We start from the raw sequence: 22,229 nt of genomic DNA, 5'->3' as shown, positions 1-22,229 counted from the left end.
CAATTTATCTACATAGGAGAGTAGAAGGTATTTTTTAATTGAGAAATTAAAGGCCCATAACCTCAGAGCCTTTAGCAGTTTTGATAATTTGATATATTCTAATTAGTACTCATATGTTAAAAACTGGGAGGCATTTAAAATGCCTGACCTAAAGGAGAATAATACCACTTCTCAAAAAAACAAAAGCCAGCGAGTTAAAATTTCATTTCTAAGGTAGATTTGACATTGACAGTGCTATTATTTTTCCAAAGAGTTTATCTCTTGGGGAACATGATCTCTTGCTACCAATGAAAAGTCTTCTAACCAAGGCACATTAATGAACATGACAAGTTACCCCTTAAGGACAAAAGATAGGAAATCTTTTTTTTTAATTTTTTTAGTTTATTTTGTTCCCTCACCCTTCTACCAAGAAAATGTTTGTTGGTTCATGGTTAGGATTCAGGTTTTAAACTGAAAAGGAATGGTGGAATCTAACTGTCTGTCTCTCTAAGTGATGGTAGCCAAATATTTCAACCAAAGCCAAAACTGGGATCAAAGAGTACCTCCTCAATCATATTTCCTTTGGGACTATGCCTGGCAGTGAACAACAGAGAATATATGAAGAAAGCCATTCTGTGAAGTGTTATACCTGGCAGAGCAGCTTCTGAAAGACTTCTTGTCTAGGAGAATAGTTCCTGGAAAGAATTGTGGATCAAATTAAACAGCATTCAGTGAGTGTTGTGTATTCTAGGAGAGCAGAATTGAGCAGTCACTACTAATTGTAGATAATCAAATAGCTGCATAATATCATCAAAAGACATCATTAATCCTACATTTAACAAGCATTCAACAAACAGGAATTTATCCAACCCCTTCCACGTGCCAGGTACTGTGTAAGAACTGAGGGATTCAAGAAAGATTGAATGAAATAGCACAAAATTTGAGAATTGAAGAGAGGTAGAAATTCCAAGAGAAAACAGTGAAGAGGGTGATGATTATCATCATGACAGATCACCTTTGCAGATCAGAAAGACAATGGATATTGTTAACTGTGAGGAAAGACAGCCTGATATTGGGTCATATCTAGAGTATGTTTTAGGTAATACTATGTCATTAGCCTGAAAAAAATAGGCTGAAGTCATATTTTGAAGGGCTTAAATGTCTAACAGATGAGTAATATGGTATTTTTCCTATGGGGATTAGGGAATTACTGGAGCTTTTTGAACAGGGAGATGACATTGAATTCAGAGAAGTGGACAATGAATGGAATCATCTGAAAGATGGAAGAGTCCATAGGAGATATCTAGATCTAAAGAGAATACTAAATATAACATATCTGAGAAGGGGTCTCTTTTAAGGAAGAGAAACCTGTCACTTTCTAAAGACAGCCCACTTTGGGGAAGCTCGAACTATATATATATATTTTTTCTCCTGATACAAAACCTAAATTAACCAACTTGTGTGAATTTCAAAACTACTCCACCCTATTCAGACCATTCTTTAGAAGATGGGATTCAGCTATTTCCTGATCAATAACAATAGAGATACTTGGAATAATAGAATCAGGTATTGGAAACTATAATCTCCACCCTACTCAGGGTAACAAGATTAGGAAGAGCTACAGCAAAACTCAAGAGTTAATTATTTGAGAATATGGCCCTCAACAGACATGTGCAAAAAAGGACAGACCTCTAGGTGGTCCTAGGTCAAGCTAGAGCCACCATTGGCACATGCGAGACACAGGAAGTGAGGTAGAGGACAGCCTCTGGGGTTCTCAGGACTTCCTGTGAGGAGGGCTAGAGATCAGTTCGTGCTAGGAGCTTGAGCAGGAAGGAGGCTGGCAGACAGCTTTCCTTCAGATCGGTCACGTGAGTGAAGGACTGATTCCCTTCTCTACCTTGGCCTTCGGGCCTAAACTCCCTCTGGCTCTGCCAGAAGGTTGAGTTAACCTTTTTCCCTTTTCCTCCTCTCTCCTTCTCTCCCTCTCCCTTTCCTACTCCCATTGTGATTAAACCACCATAAACTCCATTCTGACTTGAGTGTTTCATTTTAGGATTTTCATAGGTAAATTTCTTGGCAACCTTAAATTAATATATATCAGTCTTTTAAAGTGATTTCAATATCACACTTGAAATACTGGCCCAAAGCTACCAATCCTTTCCTCTGTGGTCATATTGTTGCTTAGTCATTTCTCCGTCATGTCTGACTTTGTGAATCTTTTTGGGGAATCTTCTTGGTGAGGTCACTAGAGTGGTTTGCATTTCCTTTGCTGGTTCCTTTTACAGATGAAGCAACTGAGGAAAACTGGGTTAAGTGGCTTGTTCATAGTAACACAGTTAGAACCTGAGGTCAAATAGAAATCCAGGTCTTCCTGACTCCAGGCCTGGTACGCTAACACACCATGCAGTTGCTCTGTGTCGCCAAAGAGAATAACTTTAATATATTTTCCACAATATAATTCTTCAAATACTTAATAATATTTTTCATGTGCTTCACTGAGGCTTCTCTTCTCTTGCCTAAACAGCCCCAGTTCCTTTCACTGATCCTCATATGAAATGAATTTGAGTCCTTGAAATTTGGTGACCAGAAATGAACACAATACCTTTTATGATGTTTGACAGATAAAGAATACAGATGGAATGCCACCTCTTATTCATGGAATATATTCAATTCAATGATGTCCAAGACTACATTAGACTTTTTTGGCTGCTACATCACGCTACTGATTTATATTGAGCTTGATGTCCACAAAAATCTTCAGATTTTGTCCAGAACTTTTGTCTAGCCCTAGCTTATACTTATTAGGTTGACTTTTTAAAACCAATTTTAAGATTACATTTATTCCTATTGAATTAATTGGTAGATTAAATGCAGCATTTTACTGGAGAAGATTGGGAGATATGAACTAAATGATAATAACATTAGATGAATTCAAAATTGTTTGAATGACCAAATTCAAGGAATGCTTTTTTGATAGTTTAGTGTTAAAATGAAGAAGTTTCCAATGAATGAATCCAGGGAAGTATCAGGGGCTATGATATTTAAGATTTCTATAAATTACTTAGAAAAGGACATAAGTGTCATGTGCATCAGATTTTAGATGACACAAAGTCAGTGGGGATAAATTGTTTGATGAAATTTCCGTCAAAGTAATTCAAGTTGCTATTACCTGTTCTACTTTTGGCAGACACAGAACTAAAGCAGATGTCTGCAAATCTGAATGCCTTTCTTACTACATGACTCACTGTCAGGCTTTTGATCGGTTTCTAAAATTCTTCATCTATTTTTTTTTTCCTTCTGACCATGTAATATTCTTCAATGACAAAAATCACTTTTGTTTCTACTTTTATTGATCTTCACCCATAAGTTCTCTGCCAACCTCCCCTCTTGTTCCTTTCTTCAGCTAAATATAACAATGCTTCTCTAATTCTTTATCCCATCCCTTCTTTTCTGACATAATCCATCCCATCTTGAATATATTCTCTTTCCTTTGAATAATGATATTACTCTGAAGGTGTATTTCAGTCAAAACTCACTGATAATTGCAAGATCAAAGTTCTTCCTTGTGTAGGAGTCTCTATTTCAAATTTTGAGCACTTTTATGTAGACATTTTGGGCAATGTATGCTATTGCTACTGGCTCTTTTTTCAGTTTTATGTTCTGTGAACTTCTAGGTACTTGAACTATTATTATTTGCCCATTAAATGCTACTTTTTGTGGTATACAACTTAGGGGGTGGAAAGAATGCTTCTTCCTTCCCTAACCTTCATCCTTTTATCTTAAGCATACATAATATGCATAAATGTACATAAATACATAAATGTACATAAAAGTACATAAATGCAAATCTTATTTTCAAACACCATCTTCTTGGCCAGCTATAAATGCCCTATATCAACATTTTCCCCCCCTCATCATGCTACTTAGAGTGTTAGACTTGGAGTCAGAACAGCCTCAGTTTTAATTCTGCCTTAGGCTCTTAATAATTGTGTTACCTCAGGTGGGAGTTATTTAATTTCTCTTACCCTGAGTTTCCTCATAAGTAAAATAAGGGTAATGATAGCACCTACCTCACAGGGTTGGTGTGAAGGTTAAATGAGATAATCTATGTAAAATGTTTTGTAAACCTTAAAGTACTATATAAATACACCATCATCATTATTTCCATCACTGTCATAATCATCATCATCATCATCATCATCATCATCCTTGACTTTGATTTGGTGACAGTGAGAAAAATATGATCTGTACCCTTCTGATTTTTGGTTTCTTTAGAAAAGCCCTCATAATCAATATTTTCTTTTTATAGTATTTTTCCAAATTGTAAACAGAAATAATTTTTTTTAATTTTTTTCTAACATCTTGCAAACTCTGTTCTCTTCCTTTTCCCTCCCTCCTGTACTAAAGGTGTCAAGTAATATGATTCATTATACTTGTTTTCTATACTTCTTAGCTGCTTTCTGGCAGGATCATTTATGACAAAGTGAATGACTAGATGTAGTGCTTTGATAGGTCATGGGAGATTCTATTCTATCTACTGGGGACTGTGAGCCATTGGATCTCTTTTGTTGCTATATAGACCAAAAATAATTGCTTCAGTACCCCTGAGCAGGGAATTACCAACTATTTCTCCGTTTCTATGGATTTTCCTCTGATCTATACTGGATGATCTCTTTTGCTTCTTTAGTTTAATATCCCTCTTTGCAGGACAAGTAGCTGTTTTGGTTTTTTTTTTTTTTTTTAACATGATCAGCTCTATGCTCTTAGACAGTAGTACCAACTTGAATAGGAACAGAGTCATGAATTTATACACAAGGATCAATGAAGGCCACTGTGGAAAGGAAACAAGACTGACAGTTGGTGGGTCAGTCTTGTTTCCTTTCCACACCACCTACTGCCTTGGATTAAAAATGTGATGTTTTCTATCATTTATTGTATTTTAATTTTAGTAAAAAAAATTCACAATTAGATTTTAATCTGGTTCGGGCTATCCTCAGAAGTGCTCTAGGCCATGTGTTTTATTATGTAGCATTTTGATTATAGAGAAAGAGGAGAATAAAGGACTAATACGAATTAAGAGACAATTTTAATAGTCCAAGTTTAGTAATTAGGAATAGGATTAGAGTGGTTGTGTTATAAACCCTTATTGTTCTCTGATGGCTTATTAGTATATCAAACAAGCCTAGTTGTGAGCCCTTTAGATTTTCAAAAACATAAATTAAAATTTGTTTTCAACTTTTTGATATTGTCATTTTTAAAGCAAGTTAGTATTTATTTTAGGGAGTTCCACAAAATAAAGTTCCCCAATCATCTGAATAAGAGAAAGGTCCCCAAGTGTACTGGTACCTTTTATATCACAAAGGTGCTGCTGACCCAAGGTTACCACACTTAAGTATGGCTATCTAGTGGCATGTCTTCCATGTAATTCCATGATCCTTCCACTTCAGTTTGCAAATACTTTCACAGTACATTATTATGTCTTTTGCTTCTCATAACAGGCATTGAAAGTATTATTGATCCTATTTTATGGATTTAAAATGGTCAGTGGAGACCTGATTTCCCAGAATTTGTGGTCTCATCAATCCTACTAATAAGGCAGATTGCAAGTCATCTATAATCAGCAATTCATGTGCAGAAGTACATGACAAGGTGGCACCCAGGATACTAAAGACTGTTTTCACTTTTTTCCAATATCATAGTTTTACCAAGTGAAGCACTCTAACCATGCAATAGTCTTTCCTCACTCTCACTACATGTACCACCATATTTTCTTTATTTGTCATAAAATTCCTTGATGAAATCCTTTCCTTCTGCTTCTTTTTGAGGATTCCTTGTTGGTTATATGTGACTATACTGTTTTACATAATATAGTTTAAATATGTCTTTCTCTCCTTAATTCAGCAAATCAGGATGAGAAAAGATTTTAAAAGAAAAAGATAAACATATTTTAAAAGTTCAGCAAAAATGTTCAATATATTACCAGCATCTAACAGCTTATTTAATTTTTCACATCTCTCCCCTCCTATCCATCACTTAGGCAATGAATGAAAGGAAATGTTAATATCTTTAAAACACACTTGCTCAATAAACTATTTGAAGTACAAATCTCCAGAATTCATAACAAGGAATTATTATTTTTGTCAATTCATTCCTAACTCAAGAACAAAAGTATTGATAATTTTCTATCTTTGTTATTGTATAATTCTGAGTGAGGAGAACATAATTCAAGTTCAGACCTGTGATTTCCCTTATATAAGGAATTTACCATGTGGAAACTTATTTTACCCACCTAGATTGTCAACTCAGTTGCAACTTAGAAACTCAGAGAGTTGCCTGAGGCCCAAAAGATATTGCAAGTTTTCCTAGTTCGTGCCAGAAACAGGACTTGAATCAAGGTCTTCCTTCCTTGTCAGTTCCATTCATTATGTCATGCCACATCTCTATTAGCATCATGAGACTATGGAAGATACTTCACAATCAGCTCATATGCACTTGGATACATACAGTAGCTTTGATTAAAGAAAACCAACAAAATCATCACTCCTTTCCTTCATATCCCTTGAAGTAAGATATCAAAAGAGTCATTAAATTTTGATCTATAGATATTAATTATTATAATATGGTATGACAAGGAAAAACAGTTTTGGATATGGAATGAACCTCAAGATCAGCAAAGTGGGAAAAACGAGTCTACCTGCAGTATAGAAAGATATTCAAGAAATACCAATTCCTATGAAAGAGTGGTATAGTAGGAGTAGAATGAAGCACTCCCCTCCTCCCTCCACCGGATATTGGCATTTTTTCCGACTCATATCTGTGAGATATGCACTCTGGCAAAAGGACCCAACAATGCTTGATTGGTGCTTTGCTATCCATGACTATAATGCACAACTGTTAGGAAGAACTGACCAAAGGTACAGAAATTGAGCTAAATTATAGCTCAAAAGGGAATGTTTCACAAGAAGAGGATATTCTATATAATCATTAGTTAACAAACAAATGATTTAAAAGTAAGACTTAATTCATTCTGTTTTTAATGTCTTGCCATGTTTTGTCTAGGTTCAATCTGAATTTTTTATTACTTATACACATACCAAATATTCTGTTTCCAAATGGGTGATTTAGGGTGCTCCTATAGCTTTCCACTTCACTGCTTTTCAAACTTTGCTTGCTCAGCCTCCTTTAATTTGAGATCTTTTGCTCTCAAACTTAACTGATCACTTTCAATCTAGCCCTTAAAATCAGTCATCTTGAGAAATGTAACAGTTAAATTAGTTTCTCTACTAAAAGTATTATATTTTTAGAGGTTTATTAAAGATTATTAGAAATCAAGGAAATAAGAAAATACAAAATAAGAAAAGCACATATCTAGGGCTGAATAGCCCACTGGGGATGGCATACACTACACTAGAGCTGCTGTAGTCACAGAATTTGCCACTGAGTGGTCAGCTTCGCTGCCCTCTAATATTAGCACTCAAGGGGCAGAACTCATAGCTCTGAAACACGCCTTTATAATTGCCAGGGACCAAAAGGCAACAATTTATACGGATTCTAGATATGCTTTTGGCATTTGTCACTTAGTCGGAATGTTATGGCTCTAGAGAGGATTTTTAACTTCAACTGGAAAATCTATAGCTAATGCAGAAATTATTAATGAAGTTCTTTCTGCTCTCCAGCTGCCTGAAGCCCTAGCTGTAGTTCATTGCTCTGCCCATACAGGTGGCACAGATCCTGTCTCTAGGGGAAATGGCCGGGCAGATACTGCTGTAAAGCTAGCAGTCATAGAAGGGCCTGAATTAATTTAACATTAACAACCACTGATTACTTAAATTTATCACTTTCCTATAATGGAAAGGAAGTGGAAAAATGGAAACAAAAATTCAAAGCAAAATAGATCAATGGAGTATGGATGTCATCTGAAGGAAAACAATTGCTCCCTAGAAGTTTCTATCACCAAATTTGCCAAATCTGTTCATAAAAATGGCCACTTTGGTACCCAGGGCATCATGGACTCTGTTAAGAGAGTATGGTTAGCCCCTAGTATAACTACTATAGCCTCTAAAGTATGTTCAGCCAGAATGTACCTGCCAGAAATATAACCAACATGCCTTTCATGGAAAAGCCTTTGGTGGGTGTCCTCTGGCTTACACACCTTTTGAGTACCTGCAGATAGATTTTATAACAATGCCAAAGGCTGTACAATATAAATTTTGTCTAATCATAGTAGACCAACTGACCAGATGGCCGGAAGCATTTCCTACAGCCCAAGCTACAGCAGCTTTCATTGCTAAGGTGCTTTTAAAAGAAATTATTCCTCGCTTTGGCCTGCCAACACACATTGACTCTGATAGAGGAAGTCATTTTACTGATTCTGTTCTAAATCAGATATATTCTTGCTTGGGGATAACTCCAAAATTCCATGTTCCATATCATCCCCAGAGCTCAGGTCAAGTTGAAAGGATGAATAAAGAACTTAAAACTATGATTGGCAAATTATGCACTGAGACCCATTTAAAATGGCCTGAAATTCTCCCTCTGGCACTATTTTATCTTAGAAGCAGGCTCAGGGGAGACCTACACATCTCACCATTTGAGATGCTTTTTGGACATCCTCCTATACAGGCTAAGCCTTTCTCCCCGGCATATACATCGCTATTAGGGGGAGATAATGCTATTGCTACCTATATACAGGAATTACAGCACAAACCATGTGAACTACATGAATCTGGAGCTTCAGTACAAGCCAGACCACTAGACTTTTTACTTCATGACCTAAACCCAGGAGACAAGGTGTTTATAAAGAATTTCCAGCGTACGGGAGCAACTCAACCTTCCTGGGAAGGGCCATTCCAAATATTGTAACTACTCCAATATCTATAAAAATTGGAGAAAAGGACTCTTGGATTCATTGCTCAAATGTAAATAGAGCATCTCCTATTGAAACTGATTGGCTGTATCCTATACATGAATTGGAGATAATCCATTGATAAGTTTGACAAGTAGATGCTTTTTTTCCTAACATATTGAATTTCTGAATTTATTTTTTTCCTCTCTTTTTACCTATCTTATTATTTTTTCTTCTATTTTTATTAAAATATTTGATTTTCTTTTTTTCTCATTTCTATGTACTCAAAGTACATACAATCAATATTAATTTTATTCTACAATAATATAAATTTAAATATATATATTTGCTATAATATAATACCCAATAATACCCAATAATAATATACCCAAAAAGATTTAGACTGTGGGAACCTGCTATTTATTGATGACTGTTATGGGAATATGATTAATGTTAATTAATTCCAGGAAATGTGATCAAAAAGGAGCACAGAGATAACCTGAATAGTGCCAAAAGAGGACACAGACCAACAAAGAAAAAAACTAATCCAGGTAGGATTGATGCACTTCTAAGTCAATACAAAGGACCTGAACTGAGTGTGAGACTCAAGGTAGGTATGCTTGAAGTAAGAAGTAGGTCTTCCTTGTATCCATACCCTTTGTGAAAATACTTACAGATGAGTATCCCAAATTTGGTTCCTAACCTGGCTCCTATAATCTAGTCCCTTTTCTGTCTTTCATAGTGTGGCAAACTTTCTGTAGTCCTGGCTACTGACTGGGCAAATGCTTACTTGCTTATATCATTTTAATTGGGCCCTGATTCAAGGACCTGTTATAGATTTATTTTTCCTTTACTTAGAATTTTTACACATAAGACTTTGATAGTCTATATTTTCTTCCAGAAATTATCTTTTTTATTTGGATTTTTCTGATATCTTTTTAATTTCTCTTGCTAATTGATTCATATACCTCATAACTCAGCCATGCATCCCAAAATGATCCCTGTGTTTTTCAATCACCCTCTTCAAGGGGGAATGTAAAAATATTATTATTTTAAATTGCAAAGTTTAAATTCCTTTTGAAAAGAATTTTAGGTTAAGAAACATGATACCTCTCCCAATCCAGAAACTGAACTGTTTGGAGAAGGCACCATGAAGATGCCTCCAGACCACAAGCTGCACAAGAAGATCAAGAATGAATTTTGGGTGTGGTTGATTGACCATTTATTTGTATGTATACTTCCATAGCAAAGGGGACTGCCCCCTAACTGGTTTTTTGTCAAAGCGTCTAGCAATTATTGGTTTTGTTCATTTTTTTCTCTTATCCTCAAATTATTGTAATCTTTAAGTTGATTATGTTTTCATGATCTTTTGGGGGAAACTGCTTTCCCAATAATGATCAAATGGAGGTATGTAAAAATGGAGATTTGAACCCCAGACTTCAATCCCCAGAAATCTTTGGCTATTCCCAGAATGCCCTATAATCTCACCTGAGTCCTCACCTGAGTGCTAGATCAGCATTTGTATTTTAACTGACTGTACCACTTACTTGGACTCTGCTTCTGCTTCTAAGAACTCGCGTCTCTCAAGATGTAGAGTAAGGGGCTGTGAATGGGCTATTCAGCCCTAAACAAGTGCTTTTCTTATTTTGTATTTTCTTATTTCCTTGATTTCTAATAATCTTTAATAAACCTCTAAAAATATAATACTTTTAGTAGAGAAACTAATTTAATTGTTACAGAAATCCCTGATTTTTACCTCAGATATGTATTGATCTGCTTAGATAATGGCTTTCCTCACCCTAACACTACAACAATGAGAAATGTTTCTTTCCTTTTAATCATTGCTAATTTTTGGTCTCCCTATCTATTGACGCAACAATCAAATACTCTTCTATTACTCCATACCAAATCCCCAACCCAGCTAATAAAAGAATATAGGCAATGACTGCTCTAAGACCTTCTTAAATGGATTCTTCAGATACAGAGACTGAAAATATTACACTCTAGCTACATGTAGACCATAAACCAGGCATATAACTCAAATTTATATGGCACTTGAGGGTTTATATAGCATTTTCCCTATAACAATGTAAGGTGTGTCATCATACATTTATATTCCATTCATGTATATATAAAAACTTGGACTTAGAAAGACTGGGTGATTTGTTCTTAGCCACAAAACTCAGAAGGATTAGAAATGGCATCTGAAACCAAGCCTCCAGATTTTGACCAATATGTTATTCATATTGCTTCTCTAAAAATAAAGCATCTCCAGTTTTAAAAGCCAGTACATAGATTTGAAAAAGAAAGTTTGTAGCATTAAAGTAAAAGAGTGGCAGTGGAAGTGGGTGGAATCAACTACTCTTTTGTGAATCCTTCAGTCTGGGTCATCACCCTGTTAGAATATCTATCAGAGTTTCTGGCACAAACCAAGCCCTTCCTGAACTTTCATCTCCAGGTACTCTCTGTGGTCTAGACAATTATAAATGGTAGCCACTAAACAATACATAAAGAGCCCTTTGGGCTGCATATGTTGGTAGTTTTAAAATGCAATATTATCTATGCTTTATTATATTTTAATCTGTTTAATATTTTCCAAGTATATTTTAATCAGATTTAGAACTTACCTGGGAGTACTGTGGGCTGAATGTGACCTGTGGGCCAAGTATTCAACTACTTTGATCTATATCATGGTGGTGTCCATCAGGAAAGTCCTTCCTCAGTGGGATATTCCATATTAGTTCATCATCATATTGCAGGGAGTAGAATCCTAAGAGATGATGTAGAAAACTACTCCATGAAATAAAGGGATTTGTGATATGCCATGCGGTCTAAAATGGCTAACAATTAGGTTTGTTTTCTTAAAAACAGCAATATACCAACAATAAATATAATGACGATACATATAGACTTTTTGGGAAGCTAAGGAGAGATTTATCTTTGAATATATATAACCTCTTTGAACAATTTTTAGAAAGCTAGGGAAGCTTCTACACAATGGATTACCTTAGGTGGAATTGAACACTGACTTTCTACACTCATCTAACAAATTCTCATGTTGAATCTGCCTTTGACCATGCTCAGAATTACTGCAGTCTTTTTAGCATTCTTTCAAATCACTAAAAGGTAGTATTCTTCTTGACAGAATCACAGCCTGTGAAAGATGGTAAGAGGTCTAGCCCCCGTGTGTTGTTGTGGCCCCTGGGGAAAACAAAACAAAACAAAACAAACAAACAAACAAAAACCAATAAGGAACACAATCATTCTCAAACTATTCTACATATATTGGTGATATCAATGTGAAATCTGGGGGACCCCAAAATCTGTGTTTATTTGGGATATAGTTACCCCAAGTTTACTCAACTTGAAAGATGGAGACCCCAAGCTTGTCCTTATTTCTGTAAGAATGCACCTTGAAGGGAATCTCTGACTAGCAGTTTCAGACTGAATAATAGATCTTAAGATATTTAATGGCCCTAGTTAGGTGGAGCTAGCCATCTTTAATCAAATGCTAAGTACTCATTTGTCTTAGTAGCCTTTCCCATTGTACCAGAAATCTTTCCCAAGAAGACCAACCCCTGTACAGAGACCATCCTTTTAGTGTCAGTGTAAGTAGTCCACTCCCTGACATCCTAGCCTCAGGCTATAGTTCCTTTCCTAAGCCCTATTGTATCCTGTCAGTGTCATTTGAACACTCCCCACATAAGAGCCCCAAATTCTTTCCTCCTTCCCAGCTATTATCCAGGGAGGTGATACTCCTAGGGATACTGTTCCCCAGAGTGCCAGGGCTTTCGGCTCTGTGTGTTTTGGGGAACTTGAATCTGTGTGGAGGCCTAAATATTTAACACTATCCCTTTCCTGATTAAAGACATGGTTTTTATGACTATTTAATAGTTCTGTGTTTTTTCCAGTTTAACAATGGGTATGGGGATCTTAATAAAACCTCGCACTTCCATACCAGTTTCCTCATTGTCAGAAGCTGAGTTAACCAAAACTATTGGACTATTGGTAGCTGAGCCTAGTCATTATGGATTAATACCATTTCAGAAACTTCACCTATTTCAGAGGTAGATTAAATGATCAGTAAAAAAAGTACTGGGCCTAGAGTCAGAAAGATTAGAGTTCAAATCTAGTACTATACAATTACTAGCTGTTTCATCCTAGTCAAATCACTTCATCTTTGTTTACATCAGTTTTATAAACTATAAAATGAAAATAAAGATAGCACTTACTTTGCAGGATTATTGTGAGGATTAAATTAGCTAATATTTGTTTAAAAAGTCACTTAGCCCAGTGCCTAGCACTTCATAGGCACTATGTAAATACTTATTCCATTTCCTTTTCCTTACTCTTGAAGAGTGCCTATTTCTATCTAGGTTTGTGTCCTTAGTAGGTGTTAACTTGAAAATAACACAAAACTACTAAAGTAGTAAAAAAAAACCAAGTCTTTAATCAGGAAAGACATAGGTCTTTTCTCAGACCCTACACAATAACCAGCTGTTTTCACAGAGCCCAGGGCCAAAAACTATTCAGGGTCTACATCCTGGGACTCTGGGGACCTTATCCCTGGGAGTGACACCATGCTAGATGATGACTCCAAAGACCAATAGAACTTGGGGAACTTATATACCTTTTGGGGAACTGAGGACAGGGAAGTATGATTGATTGACATCATGGTTACAAGGAAATGAGAATTCCAAGTCAGGATTATCAGGGAGAGACTGATGGATACAAATGTGAATACAATGGAGACAAAATGGAAGGGTATGGCCAAGTGCTGGGCTATCTTGGAGAGGGCTTTGATAGAATGGGAGAAATTACTAAGACAAAAAGGGTACTTAACATTAGGTCTACCTTTAAGTCTATTGTTCTTTCTGAAATAGGGGAGTCTAGGACTTTGTTCAAGGTGTGTTCTTAGGAGACAGGGGCAGACTTGGAGTGTCTAGATTTCAAATTATACATGTAAACCTCATGTGGTCCATGTGGGAAAGCAATGTATATTCAATAGTTTAAATATCTTTTGCATTCCTATCTTCCTAGTATTTCTGGAGTTCCTTTGGTTGATTTTGCAAAATCCAGACATTATATGGGAATCCTTCAAAATTCTCCACCCCATGCCACCCCCCCTCCAATATCAGAAGCATTGCCTAAAGCTAATATATATAGAGAGAGAATTATCATCCCTCAACACACCTCAATCCAGAACTGCCTTCTCAGTACCAAAAATTTAGGATGTATTCATTTCAGTCAGAGACATGATCATATTCGGCTCTATAATTGAATATTAACCTAATCCCAAGAACATCAATTCTCAACTCTTCTGTATCAGTTTGTTGATCAGACTCAAAACCTTACTACTGAAGGAATCACAGGAAAAGAATATTTAAAAGGAATTAATCTAGCCCTTCACTTCTCTTTCCAGGACTCTAGTACCAACTGATAAGAAATAGAACATTATAGCTCTTTAATGATTACAGATACCTGAATATCATCAATATATGGCTCTGGTACACCTAATAGATAGCAAACTACCTGAACCAGTTAGATAGTGTAGTAACATTCACCAAACTGAAACTGATGTAGATAGGATTTTAAAATTTCATTTTCCAAGTCTTTGTATTCACTGAGATGATTTATCTACATAATATTCTTATTAACTTCCTTCTGACTCTTCCAAGAATAGTTTAGTTTTGATGTTTAGAATGAAATGAAATACTCATAAAGAGGTCTGACAATAAGATTTTTATTTAGTTATAGCAAGGAAAGAGATAGTCAGCAAGGCCAAGGACATTTTTTTCCCTGCTTTTATGTTACCCATGGCAGACCTCTGTGAAGATTAGATTTGGCTCTTCCCTGATTGTAACAATAAAGGTACTTAGCTCTTTCTTTATTGTGAAGATTAAATTGTAATTTTTTCTTTTTTTCTTCCCTTTATTCCCTTTTCTATTTTTAGATTTTAATCCCCTAAAGTGTAAACACAGTATTTAAAGTAGATCTACCCATTTTAACCACAAAAAGGTGTGAACTAACTACAAAAGGTGTGAACTAACCACAAAAGGTGTGAACACCCATTTCATACATTGAATGGGAGGTCTGTGACACACATGAGAAAGAGTGGGTGGTCCTGGAGAGAAACATTGGCTGTGATTGGTAGATATAAAAACTTAGGGGAGGTGACAGAAGAGAAAAAGGTCTTTAAAAAGAGGAAACAGAGGCACACAAGGAGATTTCAATCCATAGAATCCATAGATCAATCTTCAGTGACTCGGAATCAACATCATTCAGTCACTCGGAGTTGGACTGGAAGACAGAGACTTGAGGACAGACTGGAAGACAGACACTCAGACTTGGAGTGAAGATACTTGACTGTGGAACTGGACCCTTGGAGGGACTTGTGCAGGAGACTTCAGACTGCTTTCCCTTTAGACTGTCACTTTGGTGAGTGTAAAGGCTGACTTAGTTTCCTTGCCCTTTCTGGAGGTATGAACCTCCAAGAAAGACCCATTGTCTTGAGATTCCTTTCCCCTGGTTGGGGCTTAGAATTTCTACTTGGCTCAGAGGAAACCGGAGCTCTGCCTCTCTCTCTCCCCCTTTTTCTTTCTTCCTTAATATCTTCTCTCTATTTTAAATAAATTACCATAAATTACATTTTACTTTAGTAATTAATTTTGGGATTTAGAAATTAAATCCCTGGTGATCACCAATCAAATATTAAGTCTAACCATAAAAAAAATGAACACTTCTATGGAAACACCAATGACTCTTTGTAGTCCTTCATGTCTCTTAATTCAGGATACCAGGAAATCACTTCAAAAGCATCTGCTTTTATTCCTTGAGTCAACTAAATTTCAAGTAAATTTTTAAAAAAATTAAACAAAAATTAACCTAATCTATAGTAGAGAAGTTTTATATATTGTTTTTATCATGCCACTATCTCCCACTATCCCTATGCTAGTGTTTAACTATGAGCAGTATTCACTTAAACTTTCTGATAACTCTCCTTCCTTTGCTAAAGTCTGAATTTCACCTTTGACATGGCCACTACCTCTCTGTTCCAGGACTCTAGTCCAGTGGGAGCAGCTATTGCTGGGACCTGAACTCTGTCATCCTATATCAAGATCTAATACCATGCATGCTATGCACTACTTTATCCAACCAAGGCTGTGATGCTTTCCATACCTATTTGGTTCAACATGCTTGTAAAACCATGAATGACCTCATAGAGATAACACAAGCAATTCAGGACATTTAAGCCAGAGCTTGGGTTTCTTTTTATACCATATTTTCTAATGATGGCCATATTTTTTTTCTGTCAACCTACCTCCACTAAAGGAAAAAGAGCTATATCTGGAATTCACAAAGCTTCCATCAAGGCTATGTTTGCCTAGTTTATTTACAAGATGAAATGGGCCCTTCTCCCATTTCTACCAGATTGAGAAGTCTATAGACTTTGGAGGAGAATAGAAGTATCTGTGCTGTCCCAGAAGGAGTGCAACCATTTCATTGGTGGTGCTTAACTAAGACAAACTCTAGATGATATAAGTACTGGAAGAGATGAGTAGTTTCTGAATTCATAGTGATAAAAATATAGAAAAGAGAGAAGAGATTCCATTACTATGAAATTTTGCTTTTTCTTGATTATTCCTGACATGAGAAATATTGCTGTTGCTAATGATATGTGCTTTCTTGCCCCATTGAGAATGCTATCCTTGGACCACGTGAACATCTGGTTCCTTATCCCAGTTCTGCACATGTTTTTGTTGGGAATATCTGGTTCTGATTTTGATGTGATTTATGACTTTATGTTTTCCTTATAATGTAGGAAAGGATTTCTAGCAGGGCATAGCAATGCAGGCTGGCAGCCTGGGATGGTGCAAGATCAAAATTCCATAGACCTTGGATGGGTCAGGATTCTAAGGCAGTTGAAGAGGCTTTTTAATCTCAAGCTAGTCAGACTTGAAGGTGTGCCTAGTGGTCTCCCTAAAGAACAAATTGAGGAGCTGCCTAGGATTTTGGATTATCAATAAGGTTGAGTGAGTGTTCCCTTTCACATTGGTGGACATTGTGAATGGTGAGAACCTTATCCCTTTTGGGACCTTGTGAGGACACTACAACTTGAGTTTGCTGTTTGACCCAACCATGTGGAGTTTGTGAGACTCTGGCCCTGTGGACATTGCTAACCACTTGTAATTTAGTTTTAGTTAAGGTTTTTTAGGTTTAATATCTGGGTGGGTTAATAGAAGTAGTACTTCCCTAAATCCCCTTCAATTCCCTTTATCTTTTTAATTAATATACCTCTGTTATTTATTTTATTAGTGTTATCTTTTGTTACCCTTCCCTGAAACCTTTCCCTAAAACCTTTCCTATAAAAGTTTTTAATATAAGTTTGATGAATTAAACTGAATTTAATAATTTTCTTCTCCTGCCCTCTACCCATAATGTTCAGATATGGTCTTTTCTTCAAGACTTATTAATTCTTGCCAAAGTATGAGCCTATCCACCTCCACACTCAAACACACATACTATCATTCTCTATGAAGGTAGGACACAAAAAAGGGAAAAGTTGAATTCTGGAATTTGTGAGAAGTAACAATTCTGAGAGGCTGGGATCAGGGAAGGAAAAATAATTTCATTGATTAGGCTACCAACAACCAATAAGTTAATTATTCATGATCTCTCTCAGTGATCAGAGACAAATTATTCAGAGTTTTGAGTTATTTAAATACATTTCCAAAAGGTCATTATTCAGCCATCCCCTAGAAAATACAAGACATCTTTAATTGGCAGATACCTAATGAGGAGGTGGGCTATTATTTTCCAGACCCTTCCTGATCTCCTCATGGGATTTGGAGGAATAACATGCCTAATCACAGGAATATACTCTCCTTAGTTATCTAAATGGAGAAATTAAGTTAGGTATATGTAAGTTTGATTCCCTTCATTCATCCAAATGGAATAAATCAAAGATATGTCCAAGTCACCTCTGGACATGTTTAGCAGAAACTACTTCAGCTTATAGAAAATTATAAAATTCACACTTAATCTTCATTATTTTAATTTTAGAAGATTCTCTGGGGCAAGGAGTGTAAGGATCTTCTTATGATGGTCAAGACAAAAGAATGAAGAAAATACTTAAACATTAAAGGAAATGTTATAGCGTAACATTAGAAATTAAATAATATTAAGAATAAATCTCAGGTTTTGTAAAAGTATTAAGAATTTTTTTCTAATTCAACATATGATTATAATTAGGACAAATCAATAGTTTTTTTAATCACCTATGAATATGTTCTATATCAAAGCAAAAGAATCAGAATCAAATGAACAAAGCAACTCTAGAGATTTTTAATCAAGCTGAGAGGTAAATTACAGAATCTAAAAATGGCAAAAAAGAAGTTATGAGTAATAAATTTGAGAAAACAAGGACATCCAGCTGTCTAACCTGGATTTATTTAAGATGTTATGAGGATGTACCTGTCATTGGTCTTCACAGAGGAAGATGTGGTTAATAAATAGCCTTGAAGTATATCAATCTCAGAAGGCAAAGGACACAATAGAAAAGGTGGATTTGAGTCAGTTAGAAATATACAATGAAATATTGTAAGCTTTAGTATTTTTCCACGAGTCTGTAAGTGAAGTGAGTTGAGACAGTGAATCAAGTTAATGAAAGGAGAGTCTATCAATTAGAGATGGAGTTTTCAACCCAGTGGGTAATTAGGAACTTTGTATATACTACGAATATTTAGGAAAAGGTTTATAGTATTCATACTATCTTGTGCTACCATTTTTTGAGCCAAAACCAAGCTAAAGGTATAGTGTGGATATGAATGCAAATATCTGTGTTCCCTCCAATCTATCCATGCATGAGGAGAGAACAGACCCATGGGAAACACTGGAATTTGGAGGTCAGGGCATGAGAGGAACTATGTAAGAAAAATATTCTAAAGATCCTCTTCAATAAAAGTCTTCAGGAAATGATGGATAAGTATTTAACTGAGTACAGTAGAAAAAAAAAAGTATTCCTTTTCAGAAATGGATTAGATTGTGTCCTCTGAGATACATTCTATAAAGATTAAAATTAATATTCAAATCTCCATGTATTATTTTAATACTATTCATTAAAATCCACTTAAAGCAGAGAGAAATTATAAACAACCAGAGGAAATAAAAAAAAACAGAGAAAGGCAAAAAACCACTCCCTCCTGTGCTGTTTGTATAATGATGCATATGTTCTAGACCTGTACTGTTAGGGATATTTATCAGTATTTAAGGAGCATACTATTTTTTCTCAGTGTAAAATTTTCTGATTGATCCATATTTAAATATCTGTTCCTCAAAATCTGTGATTTTATTGGCTTAGGGGTCCACTGGCATATAAGCACCCTAAGTCATTTTGGTCATGTCAGACTTTTCATGAAACCATTTGAGGTTTTCTTGCACAGAGTAGAGTGGTTTGTCCTTTCCTTATGCACTTTATTTTACATAAAAGTGAGACAAACATGGTTCAGTAACTTGTCCAGAGTCACATAGCTAGTAAGTGTCTGAGGCCAGATTTCAACTCAGGAAGATAAATCTTCTCATTTTAGTTCTAGCACTCTAAATACTGTGTCACACAGCTGCCCTTGAGTTCCTTATACTGAGGAAATTAAATATAGAGGTGAAAATAATGTTTTTTAAAATGAGCCAATCTCTTTTGAGAACCTTTTCTAATAAGTGAGTTTTTAAAAATTTATTAAGATACAAAGGGAGTATGTGCACACCTCAGGCTCTGCTTCCCACTTGTGGCCTCTGACTATTTCTTTTACTTTTTCTTTCTCCTCCACTGAATCCATTGACACAATGTAGATTTTCATGAAGACTTTAAAGAGGAAAAAATCATCCTTGAGGGCAAACCATCTGATACTATAGAAAGTGTCAAGGCCAAGATATAAGATCAGGAAGATATTCCTCCTTATCAAAAAAATGAATTTTTGTGGGCAAGCAACTGGGAGATGGGCCTACTTTACATGACTACAACACTCAGAAAGAGCCTTCCTTTCATCTTGTTCTGTGTTTTGAGCTGGTGCCAAGAAGAGAAGAGGTTTTACAGCACTCCCCAAAAGAATAGTCATATGTAGAAGGTTAAATTTGCTATTCTAAAGTACTATAAGGTTTATGAGAATGCTGAGATTAGCTATCTCCAGAGAGAATTCCCTTCTGATAAATGTGGTGCCAGGGTCTGTATGGTTAGCCATTTTGACAGACATTATTTTGGGATTTGTTATCTAACTTAACTGCTTCAACAAGCCAGAAGACAAGTAAACATATATGTTTTCATTAAAGAATATATATGCATATATGTGTGTGTGTATATAAAAATACTATCAGGATAAAAAATGCAGACAATATTGAAGGGATAATACTTTGCAAGAACATATATCATTTCTTTCCTAATCAGTATATTAGGAGTATGATGCCATGAGCATTCCTTGATACGACAAAACTATATAGATATATTTAACATATTTATATACATATATGTATGTATCTGTATATATGTAAATTTTTTCTTACTATGGGAGTAAGAGTTATTGAGACAAATTTATCTACTCACTGTTATTTTCATGACTTAGGAAAATAAAAATAGTGAAAGGAAAAAACTTAAGGAGAAGAGAAATTTATCTCATTCACAATCAAATTAAAAAGCTATTGGCCTAGAGCCCAAGAATACTCATGATTCAGACTTTTTTTTTCAGTGCCTTATAGTTAAGCAGCATGAATTCTTTTTAAAACTATTATCCTATTCAACCTTTTCAAAAAAAAGACTTGCGTTTTAATGAGAAATCTGCATTTCATCCTTAAAGTTGAAACTTGTCCTTGGTTTAGTTGTTATCCAGAACAATAAGCTCTTTCACATAAAGTGAAGACCCTGATTACAGCAAATTTATTGCAGGCATGGCAGACGAAAGGTATGGTCTCATACTCATACTAAAGGTTCCTTTAAATTTACTAAGCCATATTCTCCAGGGGCATGAGCTTCTCCTTGGCAGGATGTTGGCACTATTGGCATCTGCATTAAATATCTGCAGGTAACTGGGAAACAACTACTAACAAGCGTAGTAACCCAATTTAGCAAATGCCATTATGAGCAGTTCAGTATAATGAAGTTCCTCTCAATTGTGACAACCTGCTTTGTTGTGGTGGTACAAAGAAGTCTTTAAAACAAGAGGCTCCATATGATAGATATGGTCACAATTATGTGTTCATGTAAAAAGTCCCTTAAAGGGGTTTTTTCCCTCCTTGGTTAAAGGATCTGATTTCTATATGAATATCTATTTGATAATAAGTAAATAAAATCCACAAGTTTTAGAAATTATTTTTATTTTGTCTTTGGGGAATGTGTGTACATATTCTAAATTTATATGTGTGTATTTGTGGAAACAAATTATATGTTCAGTTATCAATTCACTTGATTGCTTTAAATATTTCCTCTGTTCTTGATGTTCTTGAAAAAAAAATTCTCAAGAATTTTCTTACCAAGGCAGTTGGCAAAAGGTGCATGGTGCTAAACATTGCTAGGAATACAACTGAATGTAGAATAATTTGTGACCACATTGTGGCTAACATTTGATGTTTGAACAAAAAATTTTCCTCCTTCACTTTTCACATTTTCTGAAATTTGGATATGTTGCTACGACATGGCATTAGATTAATTAGAATGTCTGTATGTTTGTGTGTGTGTGAGTGTATCTGAAAACATTTATTAAGTATCTATCATGAGCTAAGCACTTATTAGTCTGTCTGTCTATCTATCTATCTATCTATCTAACCTCTCTATTTCCTAGATTGCTAGTTATCTCATGCTTATCCTGGGACTTTAAGGAAAATGCATTAAACCTTTATTTAGCATACTTTAATTCATCAAGTATAAGGCCTTGGCTTAATGAGATAAAGGTAGGAACGCAGAGCAATTATGAAAATGTATTTTTCTCTACCATATTCATTTCTATATAAAGGTCAGTGAGAGTTTCTGTGTATTCCTGTGTCTGGATTTTGTATCAAAGAATCTATCCAGTTTACTGCTTTTTTGCACTTTCTTTTCCCTTAAGAATCCCAAAGAATGTATTCTTTTTTCACAAAGTTTGGTTAATAAATAAAAATGGAGAAGAATTATTTTCCTATTTATGGTAGCCCCACTCCATGGGGACGGAGAGGAGTGGATGTTTGATGGATCATATCCTAATGAACGATTTACCAATTAGCAACAATTTAGGATGTTTAAGGAAGGAGCTGAATACTGTGCTGACAAAAGTGTATAGAAAGATTCTTGATCCAAACCACTAAGATCTTTTATCAACAGGGCCAATGACCTATGTCACTTAATTGGTTATAATTTTGGCTAAATTATCAAACTGATAATCTTATC

General features: G+C 35.4%; 1 pseudogene; it reads left to right on the top strand.

Moving 5' to 3' along the window:
* Nucleotides 1-19,663: 19,663 nt before the first annotated feature.
* LOC130454260 (ubiquitin-40S ribosomal protein S27a-like) lies at nt 19,664-20,125 on the top strand (annotated as a pseudogene).
* The last annotated feature ends 2,104 nt before the right edge of the window (nt 20,126-22,229 follow it).

This window comes from Monodelphis domestica, chromosome 5 (genome assembly GCF_027887165.1).
Source record: "Monodelphis domestica isolate mMonDom1 chromosome 5, mMonDom1.pri, whole genome shotgun sequence".
Taxonomy (NCBI): domain Eukaryota; kingdom Metazoa; phylum Chordata; class Mammalia; order Didelphimorphia; family Didelphidae; genus Monodelphis; species Monodelphis domestica.
The sequence above is the reverse complement of the archived record's forward strand: the minus strand, read 5'-3'. Positions and strand labels throughout refer to the sequence as shown.